The sequence below is a fragment of the Aplysia californica genome, unplaced genomic scaffold (assembly GCF_000002075.1).
Source record: "Aplysia californica isolate F4 #8 unplaced genomic scaffold, AplCal3.0 scaffold00007, whole genome shotgun sequence".
In the NCBI taxonomy this organism is placed as follows: domain Eukaryota; kingdom Metazoa; phylum Mollusca; class Gastropoda; order Aplysiida; family Aplysiidae; genus Aplysia; species Aplysia californica.
The window spans coordinates 199,388-208,034 of record NW_004797277.1 but is presented as its reverse complement, the minus strand read 5'-3'; positions in this window follow the sequence as shown (position 1 = coordinate 208,034).

Below are 8,647 nucleotides of genomic sequence, written 5' to 3'. Positions count from 1 at the left end.
ATGTATTATCATGTACAGTTTATATTGGCATGCTACTAAAACATGCGCAATGTAGGTCAAAGAAGAAATTCAAAACACAGACAAAAGTATAATGCATGAAGTGTTCAACAGGAATGCTTTCATTGTTATCACAGAATGGTCACACTCAAAGGTAATGAAGGATTATACATTTGCAATTCAAAACATATATTGGCTTCAATTCAGGATTAATAATAATTACAGAAGCACATTCTTGAAGTACAGGATTTCTCTGATGTAGGGTACAACTGGGGAAAAAACAAAAAAAAACCCCAGCTCCTAAACAAACTTTACAGTTCCTGCAGTTACAGAGGTGATAAAATTGAAGGCTATTGACTCATTTTCTCGTAAACTTACATAGGAGGAGCAAAACAAAAACTTAACTTTTGCTGTAAGAAATTAAAGAGATTGCCTAAAAGTACAACCCGTATTGACGAAGTCTACATTGAGGGTTATGAAAACTTTTGTTGCTGTCACATTGACACGACATGTAACCTGATGAGACGCGGTCAAGAGACATTATATAAATCCTTGGCACAACTACAAACCCTCCACACTACAGGGCAAAACAGGAAAAAAAAACCCTACTGGTTAAAAACGTAAAATTATAATCAATATGCACAGCTGCACTCCTTATGCTAAAAGGGCTAACAAGTGAGCAGTTTGGTTTATTCCGCATAGAAAATATCACTGTAGAAATGTGACACTTCCTACTCTTTTAAATGCAACAATATTTGTTTCCTTTATCACACAGCCAATAAAAAGACAATGTGAATGGTCTTCCAATCACACAGGTATATTTTATATTTTATAGAGTCAAAAAGACTCTTTAACTTTTATCTTTTGACAATTGGCCCTCCATGGAATACCTCAGGTCAACTTTTGCATGAAAATATGTACGGAAGAGAAGTTATAAAATCCTTTTGAGATTTGTCTTTTTTATTTTGCAGAAAGAAAAATTATTGGGAGGAGGGGTGTTGCAATGCTTGTTTTGAACAGTTGAAGAACTATGATCTGCCAGTGAGGACACAGTAAACAAGTCCAGCCATTTAAATATGGAGAGCAATTAAAAAACCCACAAAAACCACAGCAGATTCACTTGATGAAGCCCTTGAACACTACCCAAAGAGTCAGCATGGGAAATGCACCTAGCATCTGTTCAACTGAACTGAGGTAAGAACAGAAAAATTGGAGAACACAAATGAAATCATAACACAGAAAAGCTTACTCATTAGACACACAGAACAGAGAAGTCTAAGATTTCACAGCTATGACGGAAGACAGAAAATAGCGAAAAAAAACCCAAACAAAACCCAACCTAAACTAGAAACAATTCAACACACTGGAAAATGAAACACAAGGAGTGTTACAGGTTTACAGAAATCAAAGCTCAGAAACGGACAAGTACCTTTAAACACAGAGAGTATTATGCCACTGCTTGGACCAGGGAATCGCTACATATTACACTGTTGGAGATACTTCCTTCTCATAAGGTCAACCTCACAAAACTGTCAATTCATCCAAACAGCTAGTAATTTCACTATAAAGAAGATTGATGTTAGACTTCTCAAGTGATGCACTTTTGTCTTACCTGGCTTTCGAAGAACATAGTTTACTGTGACAAAGACGAAATTTGACATAAATTGAAACAAATTTCTCCATGGGCCTTTCATACACCGGTTGCAGATGTCCAACCTCATTCATAAAAACATCATTTGAATACTATTGCAACATATATTAAATAAATAAATGACAATTTTTTTTATTGATGGTCTGTTATGTTACTTGCACTGTGTTGAAATGATTATGAAAACCACCCAAGATTTCTTTAAGAAATATGAATATGAGTCACCAATATGAGTGAAAGCTAAACACTACGTACTACGACAGGTGGCATGTTCTTTCTGAAACTGAAAGTCAGAATATCCAGATTTCTTAGTCACACACCTGCTGCGCACATCACCCTAAATCTATCACTATCAGGACAAAAAAGAAAGAGCTTGAGCAAAGATAGAAGTTACATTACAGAAAAATGCAGATGTACTTCTTATTAGGCAGCAGAAGTTATTTGGGTTTATAAGTAATTTAAAAACAACTGAAACTGGAGAAAAAAAACAACCTTCCTTATACACCTGAAAACAAAACTAATGGGAGATTCTCATTTATCTTTCTAATGAACAACCTGTCATGAATTATTTTGTGAAATCAGTTAAAAAGGTGAAGGAACTTGTCCAAAATGTTCTAACTTTACCGATTTACATGTTCACTTAGTGCCCACCACCTTGAGACTTTTTCTTAAATTCTTCTCCACATATATTGTCTTCCACAGCTAAGCAAAAATCAGAAATACACACAGAGATTCAAGGAACATTATATTGTGTTAAAGCTGTCAAGAAAAAGGAAGTAGTATTATACAAAATACTAACATGTTTATCTGAGAAAGCTGTCTCACATTGTACACCCCAATCGATAGTATGGTAATTGTAAGAAGAACAAAAGAATTACCGAAAACAAAAGTATCATTCATATCAGTACACTCATATCCATTTCATATACTTTTACAAACATTTTCTGCCTCTTTTCCAGGAAAAGGCCCATTCACACTGTGGTTATCAAAAGCCTTTCTTGTTCATCAACTTATACATTTTCATTAAAATATACCAAACTGTCTAGTGTAAGTAACAGGGATAAAATTATATTCAAAAGCAAAAATGCAACATATAAAGAGTACAGAAAAAAACTATAACAAAATCAAAACAACAAACCGCAGGGTCATAGGGTGAGAACAAGCTACAGTCAAGCACATCAAACTTAATGCATTTAACTCAGTACCACGGCATCCTCCGACTGAGGTTGCCGTCCAAACATGATATCTTTACATTCGGGGCAAATATTTCCAGCGTCACGGAGACAGATCGCTCAACATAGTTTTCCAATTCTGGGGCTGACCAAATTATGTGAACAGGTCACCAAATATTCACTTTAGCATGACTAAAACCAATCTGTTTGTAAGGTATTAGTAGGTACAAAGGTCACATAGTGCATACTATACCTTCCAATGTATCCCCCCCCCCTCCCCCCACAGTCAACTAAGAGTATGTTGAAAGCACAGTGTGCACATCAGTGGTGTCGTGACAAAGGAATTTAAGAGTGTGAATTACAGCAGAGAGAAAAAATGATGACAAGCCTTATCAAAATTGTTGTAGAACAAAACACCTTGAGCTGTTAATTGATCTGATTCGTCTTAAAGTCTGAGGTCTGAAACAGACATTAATAATCATAGTTAGCCGTTCATTTTTCTGCTTGGAAGCTCCCAAAAATCTATGCAAGCCAGATTTTTTCCCACCCATCACCCATCTTAATCATAATAGAAAAATAAAACAGTTCAGTTCAAGTTCACAGTCCATCAGTGCAGGACAACTCAGAAAAGAGAAACCATGATCTACATGTTTTTTGTACTTCAGCAATCTTGATCCAAACGTCTTTTAAATCTTCAACTTCAGTCCCCGTGGTTGGTTATTGCAATGCAGATTGCAACATACAAACCGCTATCAATCACATATTCCTCCAAAGTGAATCTTGATTTATGGCACTCTCGAACCAAACAACGCGAAAGACACACATTTTGAGTTGTCCATGCTCCACTGTAGACAGCAAACAAACAGAACTACTATCCACAGCACTATTATCTTTCTCTCTCTCTCTTTCCTCCTCCTATTGAAAAACAGAATTAAAAAATCAATCCATCAAGTCTGGCTTTGAGGGAAATGCATTCTAAAACAATTATCTCACAAATAGAAAATAGCTGAATTTTACAACAGTAGATCTACTACAAAAATCTTATTCAAATACAGACTTCTTCGCATATAAATTTGGACAAAATGAAAGAAAAAAACGGATGACATCTTAGAGGACAATACTATCAAATGATTTTGGCTTTTCTATTCCACCAGTCCAACTGACTCACACACACTCACTGTTCAGAATCAATTAAAAAAAATATTTCATTTAAAGAAAAACTTTCCCCCAAAAAGCACAAACCACCAAGTTGAGCCAAGGTTTATCTAGCATTACGCTGTGATGTGAACAGAGAAATCAGTCCAAAAAATCATCATCTCCGACACATCTGTCACTCTGAGTACAATCACAATACAACATTCATGAAAAATTGACTGCTTCAATATCACAAAAATCTGAGTATGGTTTTGTATATATACTCGGCCTCTTCTAAAATTAAACACAAATTATCCTTATTTCACAATAATAATTAAGTTCTTTACTTCAGCAAATTTTCATGTGCTGGCTGTCCTTTTTTATTTTTCAAAGTCATGATTATCTAAAATTAATTTTGTTCAGCTATTTGAATTCTTTGTCATTCTCCAGTCCTCTGAAAGTAAAACCCCCATGACCAAATTTGTTTTCTATATTATTCTTTTCACATAACAGAATCGACAGGCAAACAAGTAAATTGCATATGGTCCTCAGCTTCATAATATCTAATATAATCATAATAACAGAACAAATGGTAAAGTTATATAAAGAAATAAGAATGAAAAATACAACCATCAAAATAATAACAACAACAATGATAATAATAATGATGATAAAAATAGTAATAATAATAATAATAATAATAATCATATTTGATAATCTCTCAATAATAGTTTGAAATGTAAATGTTGGAGAAAATCCTTACTCTAAATTTTTTCTCTCTTAAACCCAAAATAATAAATACACATGCACAAACAGGTATAAACTCTGGCCTATACGTGCTAAATGAGTGAAAATGCACGCGCATTAATTCCACAAATCTTCCTTTTAAAAGGTCATGCAAAAAATAAAGAAAGCAAACAGCAGGAATCTATGGACACCAGACAGAACAAACTTTCAACTTTAAAAAAACATTTTTTACAATTGTCTCTCTCTCACCATACAAGGCAACCCCCCCCCCCCCCCCCCCCGATACATTTTTAGAGAAAAATAAATACAAAATCCTGCCTCTGCCTTATATCCTTGTTTCTTATAGCCAAGTCCCAGTACTTACACACAACAAAATAGCTAAAATGCTGGAGCTTTATTCCCCCCCCCCACTACAAATAAATCACACATTCATATTTGGCCAGGACATCCACAAAGTGAGGGCCATATGAATGTTCATGGTCTTTATCACAACTATTTTATTTTACTTTTGGAAATTCGATTGAAAAGGGGAGTAAGAAAGGGTAAAAAGAAGAACAAGCTTTAAAAATCGACTGAAAGAAGTTACTTCACTTTTAGTTAAAAAAACCAAAACAAAACCAAACAAAACAAAAATGACATAGATTTATCAAATGCACACCCCTAAACAAGCCCCTTTCTTTTCACCCTGTGGACATTTCTGTCAAGAAGTAACGTCATTTAAGCTGGAAATGGACTGCCAAAAGCATTCAAAGTATCAAAATAAACCGACTACATCGGCAAATCTGTACAAAAGAAAGAAAGCGGAAAAAAATCACTTTTTCTTTCTACATTCACCGCATGAGAAACACCTGTAAGATCCAGTAGAGAAAGACAAAATAAGCCTTTGATTATAAAAAAAATGATATTCAAGAAACAAGAAATAGGTGAATCATATTTTCGTGATTATTGCGCAAACCATAATTAAATCTATGCTTTTCTGTAATATTTCGTACAGGTCACCATATATGCAATTCACCTGATTACAGTAATCACCTTCAATGACAACACAGTTCACTTCATTCACACATATATATTAGTTCAGACGGTAAATGACGTGTAATTAGAAACACCCAGAAAGAGGATATCAAATAGCTTCAATGAAATCTACTCCATAAACAACTGATGTTGGTGTTTGGCATTAACTATCAAGAAATATAAGGTTTTATAACTTGAAGGTAATGAAGCAAAGGAGCATTAAAAAGAAAGCATATTACAGCTTTAAGCCATACAGTACATAAATATAATGACACAAAGAGGTTAAGACTTTCTGAGGAAAAGTCCTGAGAGGCAACAGCAAAATGTAAGCAGTATTATGAAACTCATGAACAGGCGACATCATTTATGGAAGTTGTAACTTAAAAAACAAACAGGTCAGTGCAGCAGTGATTGCAAAAGCTGCTCTGTTAAAAATGGAATGTGACATTAATACAATGGTCATTGAATAAGCCCAAAAGTAAGGGGACAGCCCAAGGTGATTTCTTCTACTCTACTCCACCCACCCACTACAAGCTACAAAACTGGAAACACCAAAGTTGTTTACAGAAGAAAATTTACAAAGCTTAAATAAATCTAACAATTTTTCAGGACAGGTAACAATCAAGTTTTTCAATTATTTAACTTCATAATTAGCATTATAAATAACATTTCTATTCATTGCTTACCCATAAGAACTTTAAACAAAGCAAAATTTTAAAAATTCCAAATCAATATGACATAAATCAAAATACATGGCTTTCTCAAATAACTTTGTACACCAGAAATTACAATTTTTTTTGCCCCAGCATAAATAAGCACAGGAAATAAGATAGATGTAAATAGTATTTTAACATCCATACTTTCTTTATATTTTCTTGGTCCACCTCGGGTAAGAAAATGTCTTTCAAAAACATTGTTCCAATAAAAAATATAAAAAAAACAACAAAGAAAAACCCCAAAACCCCACTTAACAACTCACACACATAACACATTTTTGTATTGTATTTGTGAAATCATTATTAAAAAACCCCAACAACCACAGACCAGTCAATACTGACAACAATTATTGGTGTAACCCTGAAACTAAATATAAGCAACAATGCAAAATAACTTCCCTGTTTACAATGTTACTTACCGACATTATATCGAAGACCTAACTCTTCTCATATCTAATTTCTAATCTACATTCAAAAAGAAAAACACTCCAATAAAAACTATTTGATTTTAGGTCTCAGTTCCGAAAACAATTTGATTTCAACTCTTTGTGGTAAAATGGAAATTAACTTTGGCTACATGAGCTCCTCCTTTTCACCATTTCAAGATGAGCTAAATCATTCTAAGAGCTGCCTCTCAATCAGTAAGTAGTACAACACTATAGCAAAGATAGATACATAGCTGATTAGAAAAAAAATAAATTAAGTACCAGATTCCATCATCTTACAAAAGAAAGCCAAAACAAGTTCAAAGCACATGCAAAACCTTTGCATCAAAGTATGGCCATTCTGAGGCATCACTCCACTAAAGCCATTAAGAAAATCAGTAAAAGATCTAAAATTTCATAAGGAAAAAGGCTGCATACTTGCTTAATACTAATACATAAGGTGACACGGGACAACATTTCCCAAAGTCCTTTTTGTATATTTTGAGTTAGATATAATGATATTTTAAAACATTTTTTGCTATGCTGATTACTGCACTTTTCAAATTTTTAAACTATGGCAAGTACAGGCCAAGCAGCAGCCTTTTGTTTAGAAGCGAAGTCTATGACCACATAGTGACTGTAAACTTATTTCGCCCACTGGCTCGGATCAGAGCATTGGAACAAATGAAAAGTTTCTGTGAATGTCCTCTCTTTCTTCTCACAGCTTCACTAGTCCCTGGGATCTGATACAAAGGGAAGAAGGTACAAAGGTGTTGACAAGAGAAGAAATCAGCAGCACTGCACCCTATAACACAATGGAAGCTTGAGAGTGACAATCCCTCTAGAAAAATTGCTTCAAAGTCTAAAGCTAGAGGACCAACTTCAGCACAAGAACTCAAAACAGAGCTAGAAGCCAGTCTTTGAAGAAATACATACCAACATGGGTAAAGCAGAATAAAATTCTCAACCCAGGTACGTACAAATTAACAGAAATCAGAAGCCAGGAAACAAAAGAGAATAGCATCATTGCCAGCAACAGAAATTTTTCAGCAACTATGGTGTTGGAAAATGAAAACTGTGTTGGGCTGACAAGAAAATATGCAACATGACATTGTAGGTACTGAGGATTGCACCAAAAAATCTGTATGCAACTGCAGTAATTACAACCAGTCCATTCGGCGCCATAATGTGATAGCTAAACATGTACTGTCTCTGTTTTCAGCAACTCTTAAAATATGGGAAGGGTGGGGGTGGGGGATTAGATCTAGTACCCTGAAACAAGAGTTCTCTCGGATATAGAGGACAGACCTTTTTTTAGCACAATGACGTTCTCGAAAACTATAACCCCTAATGGTCAAACAGGACAAGATTAGATATATTAAATTAATGACTGGCTTTTAAAAAATTGAATCTCAACATTTGTGGGGACAAAACAGAAGGCATTTTCACACACCTTTACTTTCTTGAGGTTTAAATTAAAATGAATACAAAACATATAAAACATAGCCATTCGGTAAAATAACAGCTTGCTGCTATGCGGGACAGCACTTAAAAGGTTTCATTTTATAGGTTTCCTTCGGTTTGTTTATATTGACAACCACCCCCCCCCCTAAGAAAAATAAATTATAACTCATGCACAAAACAAAAATAAATATTCAGGGGAGGGGAAAAGGTAAAATGTCAAGAAAACCTTTGGTGTAGTCCTAGATGTCGACTTAAATCACCAAAAGCAATAAATCACAGGAAAATCAGTTTCAAACTCTCAGTATCTGTACTACAATTTAGGTCAATTTT